Here is a 24319-nt window from a genome sequence, read left to right on the forward strand (position 1 = left end):
TCTCTTGTTGTGGAGCACGGGCTTTAAAGCGCAGGCTCAGTAGTTGTGGCGCACGGGTTTAGTTGCTCCGGGGCATGTGGGATCTTCGCGGACCAGGGCTCAAACCCGTGTCCCCTGCATTGGCAGGCGGATTCTTAACCACTGCGCCACCAGGGAAGCCCAGTCTTGTCTTTTAATTTTAAAATGTTTAATGTCTTTGGACTACAGAAAACAGTTTGAGTTCCAACTCTTGTATCTAATAATTAAGTAGCCCTGGACAAGTTACATGTTTCAAAGTTTCTCCTTCCACATCAGGAGCAAGACCTATCAGAGTTGTTTTGAGGAAAGAAAATAATGTAAATAAAAGTGCTGAGAACAGTGTAGGCACTTCATGGACATAGCAGCTACTACTGCGACTGAACGTGCTCAAGGTTCAGCTGCCCCTCTGTGCAGCCCTCCTCCACCTCCCCCCAGCTCCTTTCCCAGGCTGACTGACGCACGCGCAGTGGGAAGGAACACAGAAGGAAGGACTGTGGTTCTTTGTTAATAGTTAAGCAAGCCTGTTAACATAAATTCTCTTAAAAGCAGGTCTGGAGAAAGGCTTAGGACTGAGGGCAGCTTCCGACCGCTTTCCCCCTACATAGCTGCCCGTTTCACCTGCAAATCCAAGGGTAGATGGAACTACTGCGGCGCCAGGAAAGGCCAGTTGGAAACGCCTGCATTCCAGGTTCCAGAGCAACCTGCAGAACAGCACGAGATCCATCACTTTCAGCTGCCCCTGGCCCCGCTCCTGACCTTCGCCTTTTAGCCTGGGGCTCGGGCAGGAACTCCTACAGTAGGAAGTGAAGCAGGAAGGGTGAGCTCAAGCACGTAACCCCACCCGCTAGGAAAACCTGCCTCAGTGGGATCCGAGGCTCACGCTCAAACTGGTCGCGCCTCATCCCAGGAATGGGTGGGACCCGGCTGTGCCTGATTCTCCAACACCGGCCAGGGTGGCGAGGAAGCGGAGGTTTCCTGTCTGGGAGAGACGGTGGAAGTCTAGGTAGGTGGAGAAGAGATTTATCCAAGTGGTCCCTCTGACCATTAAATCATTTCTGAGGGCCTCACAGCCCCCGGGTTCTCAGTATATCTGTGTCCTAGTGGGTTTATCACAATGATTTGGTAGTGGAATGTGTTAAGTCTTTGGGAACGGAAATAATTAGTACAGTTCTCTCCAAGGTTGAGTCTTGTTTTATAAACACAAAAACTGTGGTAAAGTTTTCCATTTCTCAAGGAGAGTACCAATGGCATTTGGGGAGGGATGATATTTGGTTGTGCTGGAATCCATACTTGACAGAGCATTTAGCATCCCTCATCCCAAGACACTAAATGCCAGTTGTACCTCCCATGCATTGTGACAACCATAAAGGGCCGCCCTATGGTTCCAAATGTCCCTTGGAGGGAACCCCACACCTGTCTGAGTCGTTGGCTGATGGTCAGATGGTCTTGCTGATAACAGTTAATCAACAGTTATCATTCCTTCTTTTAACCCATTAGTTTGTGATAAACAAGCCAAATGCTTCCATGATATTTGTCTACTTGTCAGAGAGAATAAATTCCATTTATATAATAGTTTTACATATTTAGATAAGGTAAGGCACTTAGTGTAGTGCTTAGTAAATTATGAGTACTCAACAAATAGCTACAAATTTCAGCTTTTTTATTATTAAACATTAGTTAAAAGGAAAATCAAAAGAAGCAGTATTTTGTACCATTTTGAACTTTAATTTCACCTGAGAGGAATTATAGTACCTTTTCCGGTTCCTACATTGGCACTCTGTTCTCCCCAAGACTCAATTTCCTTACCTGTAAGTGAGGATGATAGTATTGACACTATGGAGTTGTTATGAGGCTTAAATGAGACCGTGTTTGTGAAGTATTGGTGAGTCATAGCAACTAAACAGATTTTTTTTTTTTTTGGTTATTTTAACAGATTAAGGAGAAAAAATGGGGTGGGGGGGGAGGGCAGAGGAGGGAGACCTCAGGTAGCTTCCAAAATCTCTATGTAATCTACTTCCAAACATTAATGGGTACCTGGGAATCTTGTTAAAATGCAGATTCTTTTTTTTTTTCACGTTCCAATTTTTTTAATTACTAGATTCAAGACATAAAATTTTCTTAATAGAGTCAGAAAAATAACAGGAAAAAGAACTTCAAGATTCTTTTAGCTCTTCTAGTTCCTTTGCCTTTCCATGTGAATTTTAGAATAAACTTATCTACCAAAGAAAAAGTCTTGCTGGAATTTTGATAGGAACTGTATTAATTTGGAAGAATTGACATCCTTGATGATTCTTTCAGCCCATGAGAATGGTACATCTCTTATTTAGATCTTTGATTTCTTTCATCAGGATTTTCATCATATTAGTCCCATTCCTGTTTTATTCGATTTATATACAATTTTTTTTTGAGCAATTGTAAATTGTGTTGTTTTAATTTCAGCTTCTACATGATCATTGTTAGTATATTTGGGTTTTTATGTTAATCTTATATTCTGTGACCTTGCTGAATTCACTTATTAGTCCTAGGAATTATTTTTTGGATTTACGTAAGCTTTTCTATATAAAGAATCATGTCATGTAAATAAGGATAGTTTATTTCTTCCTTCTTTAAAAAAATTTTTAAATTTTATTTTATTTTTTTATATAGCAGGTTTTATTAGTCATCCATTTTATACACATCAGTGTATACATGTTAATCCCAATCGCCCAATTCATCCCACCACCCCCACCACCACTTTCCCCCCTTGGTGTCCATACATTTGTTCTCTACATCTGTCTCTTTATTTCTGCCCTGAAAACCAGTTCATCTGTACCATTTTTCTAGGTTCCACATATATGCGTTAATATACAATATTGTTTTTCTCTTTCTGACTTACCTCACTCTTTATGACAGTCTCTAGGTCCATCCACATCTCTACAAATGACCCAGTTTCGTTCCTTTTTATGGCTGAGTAATATTCCATTGTATATATGTACCACATCTTCTTTATCCATCGATAAAGAAGATGGGCATTTAGGTTGCTTCCATGATCTGGCTATTGTAAATAGTGCTGCAATGAACATTGGGGTGCATGTGTCTTTTTGAATTATGGTTTTCTCTGGGTATATGCCCAGTAGTGGGATTGCTGGGTCTTATGGTAGTTCTATTTGTAGTTTTTTAAGGAACCTCCATACTGTTCTCCACAGTGGCTGTATCAATTTACATTCCCACCAACAGTGCAAGAGGGTTCCCTTTTCTCCACACCCTCTGCAGCATTTGTTGTTTGTAGATTTTCTGATGATGCTCATTCTAACTGGTGTGAGGTGATACTCATTGTAGTTTTGATTTGCATTTCTCTAATAATTAGTGATGTTGAGCAGCTTTTCATGTGCTTCTTATCCATTTGTATGTCTTCTTTGGAGAAATGTCTAGTTAGGTCTTCTGCCCATTTTTTGATTGGGTTGTTTGTTTTTTTAATATTGAGCTGCATGAGCTGTTTATATATTTTGGAGATTAATCCTTTGTCCATTGATTTGTTAGCAAATATTTTCTCCCATTCTGAGGGTTGTCTTTTTGTCTTGTTTGTAGTTTCCTTTCCTTAGCAAAAGCTTTGAAGTTTCATTAGGTCCCATTTGTTTATTTTTGTTTTTATTTCCATTACTCTAGGAGGTGGATCAAAAAAGATCTTGCTGTGATTTATGTCAAAGAGTGTTCTTCCTATGTTTTCCTCTAAGAGTTTTATAGTGTCCAGTCTTACATTTAGGTCTCTAATCCATTTTGAGTTTATGTTTGTGTATGGGGTTAGGGAGTGTTCTAATTTCATTCTTTTACATGTAGCTGTCCAGTTTTCCCAGCACCACTTATTGAAGAGACTGTCTTTTCTCCATTGTATATCCTTGCCTCCTTTGTCATAGTTGACCATAGGTGCATAGGTTTATCTCTGGGCTTTCTATCCTGTTCCATTGATCTATATTTCTGTTTGTGTCCCAGTACCATATTGTCTTGATTACTGTAGCTTTGTAGTATAGTCTGAAGTCAGGGAGTCTGATTCCTCCAGCTCTGTTTTTTTCCCTCAAGACTGCTTTGGCTATTCAGGGTCTTTTGTGTCTCCATACAAGTTTTAAGATTTTTTGTTCTAGTTCTGTAAAAAATGTCATTGGTAATTTGATAGGGATTGCATTGAATCTGTAGATCGCTTTGCGGGGTATAGTCATTTTCACAATATTGATTCTTCCAATCCAAGAACATGGTATATCTCTCCACCTTTTTTGTATTGTCTTTAATTTCTTTCATCAGTGTCATAGTTTTTTGCATACAGGTCTTTTGTTTCCCTAGGTAGGTTTATTCCTAGGTATTTTATTCTTTTTGTTGCAGTGGTAAATGGGAGTGTTTCCTTAATTTCTCTTTCAGATTTTTCATCATTAGTGTATAGGAATGCAAGAGATTTTTGTGCATTAGTTTTGTATCCTGCAACTTTACCAAATTCATAAAATGCAGATTCTGATTCAACAGGTGAGGGAGGGGGAGGGGCCCTGAGATTCTGCATCTAACAAGCTCCCAGGAAGAGATTTGTGAGCCAGGACCGATCTGGGTTTGCAAGTGATTCAATCAATAATTGTGTGATAAATTATCTCTGAGATTCAGTTCCATATCTGTGAAATGGTCACAATAATACACACCTTACATAATATAAGCATTATAATTACACAATATAACATATCTACAAAGCAATTGTCATTATTTCACAAGTTTAGGATTTATTTTAATGCCCTGGCAGCTCTGAGCCAAGAAAAAATAAGCATAATTATTGCTTTTACACATGGCAGGCAGAGTACATGTTTAGAGTCAGACAGACCTTGGTTCAGGTCCCACTTTCCTGCTTTTCACCCATCTTGCCTGACGCAGGTTACTCTGTTCCTCCAAACTTTAGTTTCTTTATCTGTAAAATAGAACTGGTAACTACCCTGTATTCACAGTATACGGATTAAATGAGCTATAGCTCATGTAAAAGACTTAGCACATATATTTAGCAGAGCATGCATTCTATGCTTAATAACTGATAGTTATTATTACACCAGGTAATCTAGGCTGTTTCCAGACTGTCTAAAATGTTGTTACTGTATAAAATGGAATCCTCTGCCAGAAACACTTTGGGTAGAAAATTTACTCATGGGATTAGAAAGATGCCTACTTCTTCTTAGGATTTTTATCATCATCTTACTATTTGTGTTGAGGATGGTCAGACACACTTTCGAAAAGCAGCAATATTGAGGGGTCAAATATACTTAAAAAGGAAAATGATCACTTTTAATTTGATCTACAATATCTACCTCAGGAATTCCCTGGTGGTCCAGCGGTTAGGGCTTGGTGCTTTCACTGTCAAGGGCCCGGGTTCAATCCCTGGTCGGGGAACTGAGATCCCACAAGCCCCGCAGCGCAGCCAAAAAAATAAAATAAAATATCTACCACAAACTGAAATAAGTAACAAATGGCGTAAGTGGATTAAAGTGCCAATTTTTTCAGAAACCTAGCCCTTTAAATCTACATGAAAATATACAGCGTTGTTAGCTCATGACAATAAATCCACTTGGCCAGATGGTTTCCATTTGGTTCAAGCAAGTATTCCAAGTAACGAGCCCTAGGAAAGCGGTCTCTCCACCCCACGCTTCCTGTGGTTGAGGCTTAGAGGGGGCCAGTGCTCATCCCAGTGGCCAAATTTCCTAAAGTTAGTAGGCAAGCTAATGAGGGCCTCGGAGGTCATCACATTTGTTCCAGATCTGAAGCTCTAAATGCATAGCAGTAAGAGGCGTGTGTATGTTCAAGCAGGACTAACCGGAAATACGGACTAGGAGAAATCACATGTTCTTGATGTTAACTAAGGCCATCCTGGCCACGCCAAACACCACCGCTGCCACTTACTTTTCCAGATGAGTGAACAAGGAAAGATCGAAAACTTTGGCCCTGGGATTTTGTTTGGCTTGGTTTGGTGTTCTAAAATTGTTCCTTTGTAAACACATCTTATTAAAGCCTCACAGGGAGTTTAGAGGTTGAGATTTTTGCCTTGCTTCCCCTCCTATCACATTACAAAAAAGGAAGTTAGTCATCAGGCAATGAATTCCCAGTCACCTTCAGAATCAGGAAAAAACCTCATCTGCCCAGGGAGCTTGAAGGGAGGTGATTCCACAGTTGCTGAATCACTATTACCACAGTCTCCCCTGCACTGGTGAGCAACCCTTGTAAAAATGGATAAGGGCAAGAACACAGTAAAAAGTCAGACAGAAGCAGATGGTTATGTGACTGCTGGAATGGAATTCGATGAGGATGAGAATCTAGTAAAAGAGCTGGGTCATCCACAAAGAGGAAGCTAAAGTGGACATCTAAGGAGGAATTACGTACCTTAAGGGTCCAAGTAGTTCGAGATAGCTATCAAAGAAAGGGTCAAAGAAATTCCAGAACTGGTACAGAATTCCCATGTCAGTGGCTATTCTAATCAAAATGGACAAGGAAACATTCCCAGGGAAATTTGGTGGGAATCACAAGACCTGAGTGAACTAATGTTACTAGGTAGTTTTTTGGTGAAGAGTCCCGTCAAAAGCCATCCTATAATAGGGAGAAAATGCAAGTGTTCAAGGCATATTCAACTGAGTCCTAAGATACAGAATATTGGGACTTCCTGGCAGTCCAGTGGTTAAGACTCCGTGCTCTCACTGCAGGGGGCACAGGTTCCATCCCTGGTCAGGGAACTAAAAACCCGCATGCCTCGCGGTGTAGCCAAAAATAAAAAAAGAAATAAAGAAAAAGAAATACAGACTATCCCTTCATGCAAGTTGAAATATAGCAGGAAACAGCATTCCTTGTGTTATGTGTGGGCTCTGGACTTATCATGAATTTGATTATCAAAAGATACCTGGAAGGTTGTCTTTTGTGAAGTAGGTTAGAACTGCTGCAATTTTTCATCACAATCAGCAGGAGGGTGCTATGCAATGGGCCATGCAAAGAATTTTGATTTGGGGACTTCCCTGGCGATCCAGTGGTTAAGACTCCAAACTTCCACTGCAGGGGGCACGTGTTCGATCCCTGGTCAGGTAACTAATATCCCACATGCCTCGCGGCATGGCCAAAAAAAAAAAAAAAGAATTTTGATTTTACTCTACGTATAATGAAACTCATTGGAAGACTTTTTATTTACTAAGGACTCCTTGGTTGTTTTCTAGTATAAATCAGTCCTGCAGCTACATTACTCCCTTCCATTCATTAAATATTTTATGAAATTCCAATACACACCAGTCACTGTTCTAGGCTCTGGATATAAACTATTGAACAAGATAGGCAAAAATCACATCCACTGCCAGCCTGGATGATATCTTTGGACAATTTTTTTTTTTTAAGACAACCCTTCTGGTGGGTAAGTAAAGGCAGATTTTAGCCCATTCACTTACCTCAACTAGGCATCCTTATACAGTGCACAACCTGTGCAAATGTTCATGGTGACCCTGGACAAGTGACTCGACTTCAATGACCTTATTTCTTAGGGGGGCAGACAGACAATAACCAAGCAAACACAAAATAATTATAGAGGATGGTGTGATGGAGAAAAACTAAAGAGAGAAAGACTTCTACAGATCAGATGATCAGGAAAGTTCCTCTGAAGAGATGGCAATTAGGCTGAGGCATGAAGTATGAGAAGGAGCCAAATGTGGTAAGAACATTGCAGTAAACGAGAATAGCATGCGTGACGGCCTTCAGGTGTGTTAAAGTTGAAGCGGCGCTATAACATCAGTGGGTAAGAACTTAACCTCAAGACAGATGACCCTGGGTTTGATTATGTTACTCAGAGTTATTTAACGTCTCTGAGTCTTGGCTTCCTCACATAAAATGGAGATTAAAAACACCTACCTTATAAGGTTGTTTGAGGATTAAATGAGATAATGTGTGCATTTAGTAGGGGCTTGATAAATCACAAGCATCGTGCACACACACACACACACACACACACACACACACACACGTAAGCCTAAAAAGGAAACTGAGAAGGAATTTCTAAAGAGGAAAAAGAAGAGTCTGGTGTCACTGAAGCCAGGAGGAGAGAGTTAAAAGATGAAGGTGGTCAGCGGTGCGAAATGGGTTTTTTTAAATAAGTGCTTTAACTTTTATTGTCCTTGTATCCTTATGAAAGATGACAGACATTTTGATATTAAGTGGGCACATGATGTGCAGAATTTACTGTAAACCAGAGAGTGGAAACCAGTGCTGAATTCTACATTTTGACATCTAGCCCAGTAACTAACATGTGACCCTCTGACATTCATGAATGAAATGTCATTAGAAATATCAGATCACCCCTTTGAGACGTGTAATTAGTAGAGAAAATGATCTCAGGATGTTCAGGAAAGGAAGTCACAGCGTGAGCATCTGGTTGTTCTGCCGTCGTTACACGTGAGTATGTAAGAGGGCTCAGAAAAGCAACCACTGAACCTGGCCGTGGTCATTTTAGCAGAGTAGCTTCACTATCATGGCTGAGTTGGAAGCCTTATGACTATCATCTGAGGAATTATTCTCATACGTGGAAATGCAGAAAGATAACATACCTGCCCTGTTAAGAAGGTCGGCTCAGACCAGGAGCAGAGACCCAAGACAGTAACTGAAGTGGAGAATAGGATCAAGTTTGCATCTTTGTTTAAAGATGCGAATCACTTACACATGATTATATGCTGAGGAGAAGCTGAAAATACAGAAGAGGATGATAGTTGATGTATAGGGAGGAGGTAAGAGGTCATAGGACCCAGAGCACGAGTGGAGGGTGCACACCTTTTGTTGCGAAATGAGAAGGAAATACGAATGAGTATAAATATCCTAACCTTTTACAGATGGGAGTAGAGAGTTTAAATTTCTCAGGGTGTACTACATTTGCCTGGGAAGTTAGATCTGAGACTGAGGGACAAGGAATTGAAGGGTAGGTTGACAGGATTGACCTACGGAACTACAAAAGTGGGTGATCGATTTGATATCAGCCTGTAACAATTTTTGGATACTATCCGGTTTGGGGGGGGGTGGGTTGAGGGGTTTTGTTTGTTTGTTTGTTTCTTTTGGCCATACCACACCACTTGCAGGATCTCAGTTCCCTGACCAGGGATTGAACCCAGGCCACAGCAGTGAAAGCTTAGAATCCTAACCACTTGGCCACCAGGGAACTCCCAGGATGCTATAGTTTTTAATCCACAAATTTCTTTACCAAGGGAATAAAATGACCGTAAATATTGGGCTGGCCAAAAAGTTCGTTTGTTTCCTCACGATGTTGTGGAAAAAGCCGAATGAACTTTTTGGCCAGCCCAATATAAAGGAACAGGAGATATTCTGAGCAATTTTTTTTAAATATTTATTTATTTGGTTGCACTAGGTCTTAGTTGTGGCAGGTGGGCTCCTTAGTTGTGGCTCCAGGGCTCCTTAGTTGCAGCACGTGGGCTCCTTGGTTGTGGCATGTGGGCTCATTAGTTGTGGCACACAAGATCCTTAGTTGCGTCATGCATGTGGGATCTAGTTCCCTGTCCAGGGATCGAACCCAGGCCCCCTGCATTGGGAGCGCAGAGTCTTATCCACTGCGCCACCACGGAAGTCCCCTGAGAAACTTCTGAAGCTAGCTCTTTGGACGGTAAAATTTCAGTCTGAAGTTTTGCTGGGGAAAAAAAAAGTGGGATTAAACCTAGGGAGCGGATATATGCAGTCCCAAACCAGAGGCATGGCTCTTGTGCTTCCAGGGTTCAAAAACTTGCAAAATGACAGAGAACCTCCCTCTGGCTTCTGGTCTATTATCGTTTTATTATATTTGTTTCCTGACAGCCTTTGTTGCAGACACTCTCTCTGCCCATGGTAGGGAATTCATAAGCCAAGGCCATTCCCAGAAGCTTTTGTCTCAATAACCTTTCTGAATCATACAACTGGTTCTCCAGTATTACTAATCAGTCATTTAAAAATCCTTTAGAGACAGAAGAGGCTGCTGGGGCTCATGGCAGAGTGACCTTGACTTCTCTCAGCTCAACAAATGCCGGGGCAGAAACAGCACACACACAGAGCAGATTTACAACTCTACTGGGAAACTCGTGAGATAGGCCTAACTATGAAGATGGGGTCATTTTCAAGGTCACTGTTTCAACAACGAAAAAATGCACTGAAGTAAACAGATTCCAAGTTTTAGCTAGTGTTATTTGCCCTCTCGCTCCAATGGGCTGAGCACGCTATAAATTATTCACGTGTGTTAAGTTTATTCATCACGGCCATGATGAAATTCTGGCTACTGTGCCATGCCCAACTCATGCTCCATTTATGGTAATAAGAGAGCACTCCCACCCTGGATAGGGCCCCTTGTCCCTGGAGAGATTTTTCTGTATATACATAAAAACCCATCTAGAAAGCTGGGTCCCGGGGTCTTCAGCCTCGCGGAGCCTGTTGACAGCACTATCCGTTTCTACCACAGGGTGGCGCCCGCGAACCTCGAAAGGCGCTGCGCGGCTGTGCTGGGAATCCCACCCTCCGCGAGCCTGAACCAGGGGTGCCAGAGAGCAGCCCACGCGTTTCACCAAGGAGAAAACTGCCACCCAAAGAAGGTAAGGGACCCGGCCCAAACCACAGCGATACTTTGCCGAAGGCAGGATTAAAGTCCTTGTGTCAACACTGTCAATCCCAAATTCATTCCACCAAAGGGCAGTGGTTTTCAAGCCAAAACAACCTCTCTCCTCTGGATGTTTCTTTTTCTAATCCCCTCCGAGGACACCCAGCCACCAACCCCTGCCTCCGTAGCACAGAACACACCTGAGTCCTCCAGGTGCTGTCCTAAGAGTATTACATGTACTAACTCATCATAACCTTCACAGCGGTCCTATAGGTCAGAAAACAGTATTTAAAATCCCCATTTTAAAATAAATAAATAAATTAAATTAAATTAAATTAAATCCCCATTTTACAGATGAGAAGCCTGAGGCACAGAGATCTCAGAGTGGGGAAATGGCAGAGCTGCAGTTTGAGCCTCAAGCCTGTGTTATCCCCAGGGCTTAACACACCCAGCAGTGGCCTCCAGTGAATGTGCTTGCAGCTTCTCTTAGAAAACCCAAACTACCAGGCATCCAGTCCCTCCATTTCCATCCCTTCTACCTTATCATTATCTGCATCTCCCCCCAGCCTTGAATCCTTCCCTTTCTACCCATAATTCTGATCCCGGTGTCTCTCAGTGTCCCAGAGGACAATTATTCTCCCCTCATCCCTCTACGGAAACTGCCCCACTGAAGCTCCTGATAAGCCTGGTTTGTCAGACCCAGTGGGTGCCCCGTTCCTCTCCCTTCTTTGTCACCGTTGTCCCCTCCCTGCAGCCTCACCTCCTTGAGCTTACAGGACACTGTCCTCCTCTGGTTTTCTTCCACAACAATGTTCTCACTTGGTTTTTTTGAAGCCTATCTCAGACCCTGTGACTCAGGATCTCTGGCTCTGGGGTAGTTTTGCAAAGCTCCTCGGGTGATTTGGCTGCACAGCCAGGGTAAGAACCACTGCTCCCTGCTCCCATGGTAAATATGCACGATTCCACTTATATGAAGTACCCAGATTGTCAGATTCATGGAGACAGAAAGTAGAACAGAGCCAGCAGGGGCCATGCAGGCTCCAGACCATCACCCGAGATGTCCCTTCCTGCCTTCCTGCCTGGCTAATTCCTGCTCATCAATCCGGCTCAGCTCCTGGCTGCTGCTGGGCTAAGTGGACCCTCTGCATTCTCTCTCTCCCTTAGAAATCTCATTTGTTCCACAGCTGCAGCTCTTCCCTACATATTCTTCATTCCTAAATCCCCCTCTAGCCCCAGCAGTGCTCTTGAGTCCTGATGCAAATTCACATCTCCCGCCTGCTCTCTTACACAAGACACCGACTTTCCTCCAGCACCTCAAAGCCAACACGTCCAAAACTTGAGTTATCATTTTCCCTCTTTCTACCCTGCTTTTCCTCCTGTGTTTTCTATTTCAGAAGCCAGCATCATCATGTCCTGTGTGTATCAGGTACTTAGAACAGTGCCTAGTAGCTATTATTATTCTATGAGGGTTAATAATATTATTAACAATAAAATTATAATACTAGAATTATGACAAAGACTTTTAGAAATATGGTGAAGCCAGAGATGAAGTATCTGTCTCTCTACAGCATCTCTATATTTAAGATAACTTTAAAAACTAGTCTCTTAAATATTGAAGTAGAAAAGGAAAAGCTTAATGATGGAACATGCTCATACTGGAAGCCAAATACTACGGTTGATTATCCCCAGCAGAAAACTTCCTTTGAAAAGTGGAGCCTTGCCAGACGACCTAACAAAAGATAGAAATAGCAAGATATTTCAGATATACAATCTAAGAGGACACAGATGACCAAGGGTTGAACAGTTTTATGTCTCTCTAATCAAGATGTGCTAGAGATTATAGAAGACTCTCAAAAGATGTATTAATGATTTACTGACTAAACAAAATTAATGTGATATTGTCAAAGATGAGCCATTATGAATGGATAAACAAAATGTGGTATAAACAAACAATGAGATACTATTCAGCCTTAAAAAGGAATGAAGTACTAATACATGTTACAACAAGGCTGAATCTTGAAAACGTGCTAAGTGAAATAAGCCAGACACAGAATGACAAATATTGTATGATTCCACTTATATGAGGTAACCAAAGTAGTCAAATTCATAGAGACAGAAAGTAGAATGCTGGTTGCCAGGGGCTGGGGGGGAGGAGGGAATGGGGAGCTAGTTTTTAATGAGTACAGTGTGAGTTCAGAATGATGAAAAAGTTCCAGAGATAAATTGTGGTGATGATTGCACAACAAAGTGAATGTACTTAGTGCCTCTGAACTAGACACTTAAAAATGGTTAAAGTGGTAAATTTTGTGTTATATATATTTTACCACAATAAAAAAAATCAAAAGAAGAGCCATCAAGCTCAATACTTAATAAATAACTATAAAGTTTCCTTAAATATATTTTTCCTAGTAATAGATAAAATTTGTAAAATTTCATAAATAAATGCAATATACGTCTCCACGATGGGATGTCAGTAAGGACAACAGTTCGGGGAACAGCTTTCCAATATATCCAAATTAAGGTTGGAAAGAAGTAATTAAAAAAAAATCATAACTTAAACATCCAAGGAAGAGATGCAGGAGGAGGAGGATAGTTCTCTCAAAGAATAGGGGAGTGGGCTTCCCTGGTGCGCAGTGGTTGAGAATCTGCCTGCCAATGCAGGGGACACGGGTTCGAGCCCTGGTCTGGGAAGATCCCACATGCCGCATGGCAACTGGGCCCGTGAGCCACAACTGCTGAGCCTACGTGTCTGGAGCCTGTGCTCCACAACAAGACAGGCCGCGACGGAGAGAGGCCCGCGCACCGCGATAAAGAGTGGCCCCCACTCGCCGCAACTAGAGAAAGCCCTCGCACAGAAATGAAGACCCAACACAGCCAAAAATAAATAAATAAAATAAAATAAATTTATTTAAAAAAAAAAAAAGAATAGGGGAGTAAGGGACATTTTATTTTATACAAAAGTCAATCAGAACAGAAATTGTAATATAAAAGTCTGTCGCTACACTTCTACCATTATACAAAAGGGGATATTTAATTTTGAGTGTCAAAAATGAAGAATTATGAACATCAAAATTGCTCTTGTTATTCTCTTTTTGATAGAATAATTTCCTAATGGAAAACTTCAAATCAAAAATATTCCCCAGAATAACACAGCTAGAATTTCTAATATTCTAATATGTTCCTTCCCAGCTGCTCTTTTTTTTTTTTTTTTTGGCTGCGCCACGTGGCATGTGAGATCTTAGTTCCCCAAGCAAGGATCGAACCTGAGCCCCCTGCCGTGGAAGTGCAGAGTCTTAACCACTGGACCTCCAGGGAAGTCCCCCAGCTGCTCTTGTAGAGGCTTTATCAGAGGCCATTGGTGCTCCCAGAACTTCCATTTGCCTCTCCCACCCTCCGGGCCACCTTGCCATTGGTCTGGGGACTAGTTCTGGCCAGTGGAAAGTAGCAGGGTGACATGTGTCCCTTCCAAGATGGAGCAGGTGAAAGCCAGTGGGCCCCCTCCATCTGTTTCCCTGTCCTGTTGAGTCCAGCTGACACGGTGGCAGAGTTCACAAGATCAGGAAGCCTGGATTCTCAAGAGGCTGCTTGTAGACAGGCCTGGCCAGCCTGCATTGGACCTTCTGTGAGGAAAAAAGAATTGTGTTTTTAGCCACTGAGATTCGGGGGTTTATTTATTACCGTAACATAGCCACACTTCTACTGACTGATACAAATGATAAGGTGGAAATCCTTACTATTTTCCCTACTCATCAAGTCAGTTCTACCTGTGACCACTTTCTAAAACTCCAAAGTAGCCATCGTTAAATACTAAGAAACGCTAGAGGGCACAATTGCGTTGTGGAAAACTGGCCAATACTGTAAATGAAGCAAGGTATGGAATCTCACAAAAATTAAACAATGCGACAGAAAAATGGGTCATGAAAATCATTAGCTTTGGAAACAACTGTTTTCTTTGCAAATTTCTTAGCTACATTTCGCCATTTGAGATCATTGAATTAAGAGAAAATTTACAACACTTTAATTTTAATACAAAACTAATAAATTCCCCAAACACGTAAAGCATATACTTTTCCAAATATGAATACTTACATTGGAAAACTAGTGGGAGTGTTCTCAATGTAAGAGACACAATTGTCTTCCGTCTATATTTTTTTCTTTCTTCGGATGTGCCTGTCTGCCAGCACTGTTAACGGCCATGCAATCCGTACATATCCTAACCCGGTTTCTTGAGAAGGCTCCAGTTTCTAAAGTTTCCTTGTTATAAGAGGTGACCAGATGTTGCAAACATCAAGCTGTGACAGGAAGCTCTCCTCCCACCACAATGTTATCCTGCGTGCTGAGCAGACTTCCTTTTCCCGTTTCCTTTTTCCCCTGTCTCTCATTTTTTTTCTTCAACGTCTATTCAAAAGCTGCTGCCAAAACTGTCTTCCTCTATTGTTGTTCTGATGACATCATCCCCTTCCCTGACTTGCCCCTGTCTTTAGTTTCCGGGTCCAGTTTGCCTTCATTTCCTTGGGCTTCATTTCTGTGCTGCCTCTACTGCATTTTCCTGTGCTGTCTGCTGCTTCTCTCCACTTCTGACGGGACTGTCATTCTTGACGTCCCAGCGTTGAGGTATCTATTCATCTTCTAACAAAAGAAGTATCCCCAGGTCTCTTCCAAAAGAACTTCATTTATATATTCATTGCTCAAGCACATATTAAGCACCTTCTGCGTGCAGGGCATGGTTCTGGGTACTGTAAGAGCGCATATAATGTGAAAGACATGGTCCTCGAACTCAAAACTACCAGGTAGCCATTTATGTTGGGGCTTTGGAAAACCAGCTTGGGGGATGAACTAGCAGGAGAAAATTATGCAATGATACCAAATAACTACACCATCAGAGTGGCAGACTTGGGGTCACTCTAATTATTTTATCATCTTGTCAAAATTATAATTTCAACAACAAAAAAGTTGAGTCTTAAATTGGTGTTAAGGATATGACCCTTACACCAAATTACAAAAACTATTATTTCCACTGCATACCACGCTCCTATTAAAAAAAGAATTTTTTTAAATTTAATTTAATTTTTATTTATTTATTTTTTTGGCTGCATTGGGTCTTTGTTGCTGTACGCGGGCTTTCTCTAGTTGCAGCGAGCCAGGGCTACTCTTCGTTGCAGTGCGCAGGCTTCTCATTGCAGTGGATTCTCTTGTTGCAGAGCACGGGCTCTAGGCGCGTGGGCTTCAGTAGTTGTGGCTCACGGGCTCTAGAGCACAGGCTCAGTAATTGTGGCGCACGGGCTTTGTTGCTCCGCGGCATGTGGGATCTTCCCGGACCAGGGGTCAAACCCATGTCCCCTGCAGTGGCAGGCGGATTCTTAACCACTGTGCCACCAGGGAAGTCCGATTTTTTTTTTTTTTTGAGTGAGTTTAAGACAACACAGTAAACAGTATCACATCAAAAGGGAAAATGTTATAGTAACATAGAAAAAGACAGTTGTGTCAAACCCAGGACTCTAACTTTAATATGAAAAAAACTATCATCTAAATTATATGATGTTATTTAGTGACCCAAACTACCTTAAATAATACTCAAGAGTATAAAATTCATTACTGTGATTATAGTTTTTTGGTATTAATGTGATATGTAGAAAACCTACTTTGCATTCATATTAAAATAAAATTTTGAGATTTTAGTATGGGATAAACAGTGCCTAATAATCACATGTATTGAAAAAAAATCACTTCTTAACTGAAGACCTTGCTGATATTTTTTACTTAGGAGAGTGGAATTTAATCTAATGAGGTTTGGTGTATTAGAAAGCATACTAAGTTAAAAGCTTCTAGCTTAGTCATTAATTTGATGCTTGGTGTTAGGCATACTAATTTGAATCTCTCATTTCTAGTTTCCTCACCCTGAAATGAGGATAATAACATCTACTTACAAACTCTTCAAGGTTGTTTTAAGAATCAAAAGTGATAGTGTATTTGAATAATTTGAAAAGTATAAAGTATTATTCAATGTAAGGTATTATTTTCATTATATTTATGCCACTGTGATTTTAAAATGTGATACAAATTATTTACTTTATTGATTCAGTCAATGAAAAGTTCATGTCATCTTTAGTTGTTTATGGAAACTGTTTATAGGCTCACAGGTTTATAAGGCAACATAATTGACAAATATTAAATAAATGAAAATACCTGCCTTCTGCTATTATAACCTCTCCAAATGTTTCATTTCAAATCAAATTAGCATTTGTGCATAAAAATTATTCTATATTTTATATATATTTTATATATTTTTTATATACAAAAATTTTCTATATTTTTAGGGTGACAGAATTCAAACACCTTAAATTATATTTTTTGATACAATAATATTAAGTATTCTTAAAATTGTTATCATGTGCTTACTATGTATCAGGCATTGCACTAGGAATTAAAGATAGAAATATAAATGAATGGTACCTGCCAAGAATTATTATTTCACTCGAGTGTTTAAAATTAAAAACATAACTTGACATTTTAAAAGAATATTTATGTGATCAAATCAAACACGTGGTAATGGTATGCCACATTCATTAAATTTGTATTAGTATTTTTTTTTTTTTTTGACTGCACTGGGTCTTAGTTGCAGCACGTGGGATCTTCCCTGAAGCACGCGGGACCTTTAGTTGCGACATGTGGACTGTTAGTTGCGATATGCATGCAGGATCTAGTTCCCTGACCAGGGATCGAACCCAGGCCCTCTGCATTGGGAACTCGGAGTCTTACCCACTGGACCACCAGGGAAGTCCCTGCATTAGTATTTTTTATTAAACAATAGCCATCACTTATTGAGTGAATACTGTGAGCCATGCACTGTACTCAGTATTTTATGCTCTTATTTTATTTAATTCTCATAACAACAACTCTAAGATGGAGGAACAATTATTATTCCCAATTAATGGATAAAGAAACTGACACTAAGAGAAGTAACTTGTCAAGGTCACGCATCTGATAACTTGAATTTGAACCAGAAGTGCTCCTCACCATCATGCTGTACTATCTCAACAAAAGGAACTTGTATAAATACACATTGAGAACTAAATATGTAGCCCATGATGTTTTAGTGGAATAGATTTGGGATATTCAACTGACTACATGACTTGTGAGTGGTAAAGATCTGTGATGGTTAATTTTATGTGTCAACTTGCCTGAGCCATGTGATGCCAAGATACTTGGTCAAACATTATTCTGGATCACGTCTGTGAGGGTGTTTATGGATGAGACTAACATTACATGGGGACTTGCCTGGTGGCGTAGTGGTTAAGAATCCTCCTGCCAATGCAGGGGACACGGGTTTGAGCCCTGGTCCAGGAAGATCCCACATGCCTCAGAGCAACTAAGCCCGTGCACCACAGCTACTGAGCCTGCGCTCTAGAGCCCACGACCCACAACTACTGAAGCCCGCGCGCCTAGAGCCCATGCTCTGCAACAAAGAGAAGCCACCTCAATGAGAAGCTCACGCACTGCAAGGAAGAGTAGCCCCCGCTCGCCACAACTAGAGAAAGCCTGCGCACAGCAACGAAGACCCAACGCAGCCAAAAATAAATAAATTAATTAAAAAAAAAATTAAAAACATTACATGAATTGCCCTCCCTAATGTGGGTGGGCCTCATCCAATCAGGTGAAAACCTAAATAGAACAAAAAAAGCTGACCCTCCCCCAAGTAAGGGAGAATTCCTCCTGCTGGACTGACTTCAAACTGGGACACTGGCTTTTTCCTATCTTCAAACTAGAGCTGAAACATCAGCTCTTCCTGTTCTCAGGTCTTTGGACTCGAACTGGAACTACACCATTGGCTCTTCTGGGTCCCAGTTTGCTGAGTCATCCTGCAGACCTTGGGACTTGTCAGCCTCCGTAGTTGCATGAGCCAATTCCTTATCATCAATCTCTCTCTCTCTCTCTCTGTGTCTCTCTCTCTCTCAATACACACACACACATACAAATACACACATATCCCATTGGTTCTGTTTCTGTGCAGAACCTTAACTAATACAAGCTTCTTAAGGTCCATCCAAGAAAATTTCCAAAAAGACAAGGAGAATGGAAAAATAATGATTCTGTAACACTTTATAGTTCACGTCTGAATAGAGTAAAAGGAAACAGTTTGTGCCAGCCGTAACTCACTTTCTAGTTGTTTGACCTTGAGTAATTCACTGAATCTGAGACTCATTCATTCATTCATTCATCCATCCATTCAACAAATACTTGCAGAATGTCTTTTCTGAGACAGGCACTCAAAGTACTGTGTTAGCACTGAAAACATCAGGGTAGATAAGATAAATGCCCCACCCTCGAAAAGTTCCGTAGTGTGAGAGCTGGAGGCATTTGATAGGAAAATTCATGTTTGAAGTCAAAAGTTGTAAATGTTGGATCATCAGGGACCTTTATCTCCTATGCTATTCCTGCACAAACCCTCGACTTTTGGCCCTGGTGGCATTCTATCTGCACACATTTGGGGCTCTGAAACTCTGCCTAAGCCATCATCTTCCCTTTGAGGAATGCCTTTATGGAATTGTCTTTCCCAATTATGTCCCACTACCTTTTCAGAGCTCTTTTTTTTTTTATAAATTCATTTATTCATTTATTTATTTATTTATTTATTTATTTATTTATTTTTGGCTGCTTTGGGTCTTCGTTGCTGCGCGTGGGCTTTTCTCTAGTTGCAGCGAGCAGGAGCTACTCTTCATTGAGGTGCGTGGGCTTCTCATTGTTGTGGCTTCTCTTGTTGCAGAGCACGGGCTCTAGGCACACGGGCTTCAGTAGTTGTGCCTCACGGGCTGTAGAGTGCAGGCTCTCGGTAGTTGTGGCGCACGGGCTCAGTTGCTCCGCGGCACGTGGGATCTTCCCGACCAGGGCTCGAACCCGTGTCCCCTGCATCGGCAGGTGGATTCTTAACCACTACTCCACCAGGGAAGCCCTTTCAGAGCTCTTTTTAACTGCCTCACCGTTCTCAGATCTTCCTCTAACTGGAAATTCCCAAAGATTTTCTTCTTTATGCTCTTCGTTAGCATGTATCAAATATGAGCTATTATTCATCTTCGTATATAATATTCTAGTTGTTAAGCTTCTACAAGCAGCATATAATTTGATATTTCTTTGTTTCATTCAGTACACTAAGCATTTCTTTAGTAACAATGATTTGCTACTGTTGACTCAGTATAAGAAACTGGAAAATCACTTCATTTCAATGTCCTGATTTTTCATAAGCTACACAATGAAGAAAACACTTAAAATGGAAATTTTATGTAAAATATTATTGGTTTCCAAGTGGGAAAAAAAGGCCAAATAAATTAAAAATATCATAATTTATTTACAGTCATTATGGCAATAGGGAAATTAATCAACATCTATTACTGAAATTAAATATCTCCTGTTCATGACAAATATCCAAAAGTAGTCCCTTATATAAGGATTCTAATCTTACTTATTCTAATCTTATTTAATCAATAATTACATTTTAAGTTTTGAAAAAGGCCTAAGCCATATATAATTTGCAGTTAAAAGTTATTGATATGTGGCTAAGGACCTGAGTTCTCTAAGGAAAAGGGCAGGACTGGGAGCATCTTTTCCATTTGTGGAGGCAGGGAGAAAAGCGATTATGACTCAGACTCAGAGGAAAATAGTGATGCCACTTCTTATAACTGCACACACTTGGACACATTAGCTTTGCTAAGTCTTAGTTTCTTTAAAATTCATCAATTAAAATTTTATTCTTGGGAATTCCCTGGCAGTCCAGTGGTTAAGACTCGATGCTCTCACTGCCAAGGGCCCGGGTTTGACACCTGGTGGGGGGAGTAAGATCCCACAGGCTACGTGGCGTGGCCAAAAAAAAGAATAAGAATTTTATTCTCTATCTTCTTACTTGGTATAAAATGAAAAGGATATTCATCACAAAAAAATAGTTCTAACTCTCTGGAGATTTTAGCTTCATTTATACCTAAATTTATAGGATTGTTGTGAGGGATTAAATGGGTTAAGATGTTGTAAAGTACAGGAAGGTTGCCTGGCACTTAGTAATTGTGAAATTAATGATATCTGCCTTAGAAAATAAATGGCCAGAAACCTTGTATGTGGCTAGACCCATTACATTTTTCACACTGGTTCTGCGTTATTCCTACTTGGCTAAAATCTCTGTTAAATGTGTTCTTCCTATGCCTTGAAGTTTATAATCTGATTTTTCCAAAATAGTTTTTATAATTTTTAAAAATTTATTTATTATTTATTTAGGCTGCGGCGGGTCTTAGTTGTGGCATGCTGACTCTTACTTGCAGCATGTGGGCTTCTTAGTTGTGGCATGCAAACTCTTAGTTGCAGCAGTCACATGGGATCTAGTTCCCAGACCAGGGATTGAACCTGGGCCTCTTTGCATTGGGAGTGTGGTGTCTTACCCACTGGACCACAAGGGAAATCTAGGTTTTATAAGTTTGAAGTTCATGTTTTATTTTATGCTTTGTGCAAATGCTTTTTCTTTACGTCACTTACCTTCTTTGTGGGGATCATTATCTCAAGCCTTGCTCCAAGAATAGGATTATAGTTGTTGGTTGTTTTTTTTTTTTAAACTCAACATGGGGTCTCCATTCTTCTTTAAGTTTCACGATGAATTTGCAAAATTCTATCTAAATAGCTACATTGTTCCTGGCCCATTAGGCATTAGCTGCAGGATTTAAGTTTAACAATTCATAGCAAAGCATTAAAAAGGAAATGTGAAAAAATGCGTATGTGACTGCAAATATAAAGGAAATAGTCAAGATTTGAGCTGAACCAAAGGTAAAAGAATAAAAGTCCCTGTGTTTAAACTAAATCTTCTAAATATTCTGTATTAGTAAAACATACATCCTATAGCAGATGGAAGCTAAAAAATGGAAATGTCTGGGTAAACATGTTACATTTATTTCAAATAATTACAACAGAAACCATACTAAATACATGCATGCTGTGAACGGAGGTGCATTGAGGGAGGGGCAACACTTCAGAGCTGGGTAGTGGGAAAAACTACCAGGCTTGGCCCAAAGAATCTGGGATTTAACTCAAGCCAGATGATTTAATACCAAATTATCTTAATTGAGTTTCAGGTTTTAAAAGGTAGAGTAGAGGACTTCCCTGGTGGCGCAGTGGTTAAGAATCCACCTGCCAATGAAGGGGACATGGGTTCGAGCCCTGATCCGGAAGATCCCACATGCCGTGGAACAGCTAAACCCGTGTGCCACAACTACTGACCCTGCTCTCTAGAACCCGTGAGCCACAACTCCTGAGCCCGTGAGACACAACTACTGAGCCCGTGTGCCACAACTACTGAAGCCCACATGCCTAGAGCCCGTGCACTGCAACAAGAGAAGCCACTGCAAAGAGAAAGAAACCCACACACGGCAATGAAGAATAGCCCCCACTCAACACGACTAGAGAAAGCCCAACTCATTTATGATAAAAACTCTCCAGAAAGTAGGCATAGAGGGAACTTACCTCAACATAATAAAGGCCATATATGACAAACCCACAGACAGCATCGTTCTCAATGGTGAAAAACTGAAACAATTTCCTCTAAAATCAGGAACAAGACAAGGATGCCCACGCTCACCACTATTATTCAACATAGTTTTGGAAGTTTTAGCCACAGCAATCAGAGAAGAAAAAGAAAATAAAAGGAATCCAAATTGGAAGAGAAGAAGTAAAGCTGTCACTGTTTGCAGATGACATGACACTATACATAGAGAATCCTAAAAATGCTACCAGAAAACTACTAGAGCTAATCAGTGAATTTGGTAAAGTAGCAGGATACAAAATTAATGCACAGAAATCTCTTGCATTCCTATACACTAATGATGAAAAATCTGAAAGAGAAATTAAGGAAACACTCCCATTTACCATTGCAACAAAAAGAATAAAATACCTAGGAATAAACCTACCTAAGGAGACAAAAGACCTGTATGCAGAAAACTATAAGACACTGATGAAAGAATTTAAAGATGTTACAAACAGATGGAGAGATATACCACGTTCTTGGATTGGAAGACTCAACATTGTGAAAAGGACTATACTACCCAAAGCAATCTACAGATTCAATGCAATCCCTGTCAAACTACCAATGACATTTTTCACAGAACTAGAACAAAAAATTTCACAATTTGCATGGAAACACAAAAGACCCCAAATAGCCAAAGCAATCTTGAGAAAGAAAAACAGAGTTGGAGGAATCAGGCTCCCTGACTTTAGACTATACTCCAAAGCTACAGTAATCAAGACAGTATGGTACTGGCACAAAAACAGAAATATAGATCAATGGAATGGGATAGAAAGCCCAGAGATAAACCCACGCACATATGGTCAGAGATAAACCCACGCACATATGGTCACCTTATCTTTGATAAAGGAGGCAAGAATATACAAAGGAGAAAAGACAGCCTCTTCAATAAGTGGTGCTGGGAAAACTGGACAGCTACATGTAAAAGAATGAAATTAGAACACTCCCTAACACCATACACAAAAATAAACTCAAAATAGATTAAAGACCTAAATGTAAGGCCAGACATTATAAAACTCTTAGAGGAAAACATAGGCAGAACACTCTATGACATAAATCACAGCAAGATCCTTTTTGACCCACCTCCTAGAGAAATGGAAATAAAAACAAAAATAAACAAATGGGACCTAATGAAACTTAAAATCTTTTGCACAGCAAAGGAAACCATAAACAAGACAAAAAGACAACCCTCAGAATGGGAGAAAGTATTTGCAAACGAAGCAACTGCAAAGGATTAATCTCCAAAATATACAAGCAGCACATGCAGCTCAATATCAAAAGAACAAACAACCCAATCCAAAAATGGGCAGAAGATCTAAACAGACATTTCTCCAAAGAAGATCTACAGATTGCCAACAAACACATGAAAGGATGCTCAACATCACTAATCATTAGAGAAATACCAATCAAAACTACAATGAGGTATCACCTCACACCAGTCAGAATGGCCATCATCAAAAATTCTACAAACAATAAATGCTGGGTAGGGTGTGGAGAAAAAGGAACCCTCTTGCACTGTTGGTGAGAATGTAAATTGATACAGCCACTATGGAGAACAGTATGGAAGTGCCTTAAAAAACTAAAAATAGAACTACCATATGACCCAGCAATCCCACTACTGGGCATATACCCTGAGAAAACCATAATTCAAAAAGAGTCATGTACCACAATGTTCATTGCAGCACTATTTACAATAGCCAGGACATGGAAGTAACCTAAGTGCCCATCGACAGATGAATGGATAAAGAAGATATGACACATATATACAATGGGATATTACTCAGCCATAAAAAGAAACAAAATTGAGTTATTTGTCGTGAGGTGGATGGACCTAGAGTCTGTCATACAGAGTGAAGCAAGTCAGAAAGAGAAAAACAAATACTGTATGCTAACACATATATATGGAATCTTAAAAAAAAAAAAAAGTTCTGAAGAACCTAGGAGCAGGACAGGAATAAAGACACAGACGTAGAGAATGGACTTGAGGGCACGGGGAGGGGGGAAGGGTAAGCTGGGACGAAGTGAGAGAGTAGCATTGACATATATACACTGCCAAATGTAAAATAGATAGCTAGTGGGAAGCAGCTGCATTGCACCGGGAGATCAGCTGGGTGCTTTGTGACCACCTAGAGGGGTGGGATAGGGAGCGTGGGAGGGAGACGCAA

The 24319-nt window shown here is 40.5% G+C and overlaps 1 protein-coding gene across 1 annotated transcript in view; it reads left to right on the forward strand.

Moving 5' to 3' along the window:
• The first annotated feature begins 10581 nt into the window (after nt 1-10581).
• The window catches only part of YES1 (YES proto-oncogene 1, Src family tyrosine kinase), a 101822-nt gene continuing 88084 nt past the window's right edge, over nt 10582-24319 (forward strand). The window contains exon 1 of the mRNA XM_068562253.1: nt 10582-10598. The gene's annotated coding sequence lies outside the window, so the exon portion shown is untranslated. The remainder of the gene's footprint in view (nt 10599-24319) is intronic.

The sequence above is a fragment of the Eschrichtius robustus genome, chromosome 14, assembly GCF_028021215.1.
Source record: "Eschrichtius robustus isolate mEscRob2 chromosome 14, mEscRob2.pri, whole genome shotgun sequence".
Classification (NCBI taxonomy): Eukaryota; Metazoa; Chordata; class Mammalia; order Artiodactyla; family Eschrichtiidae; genus Eschrichtius; species Eschrichtius robustus.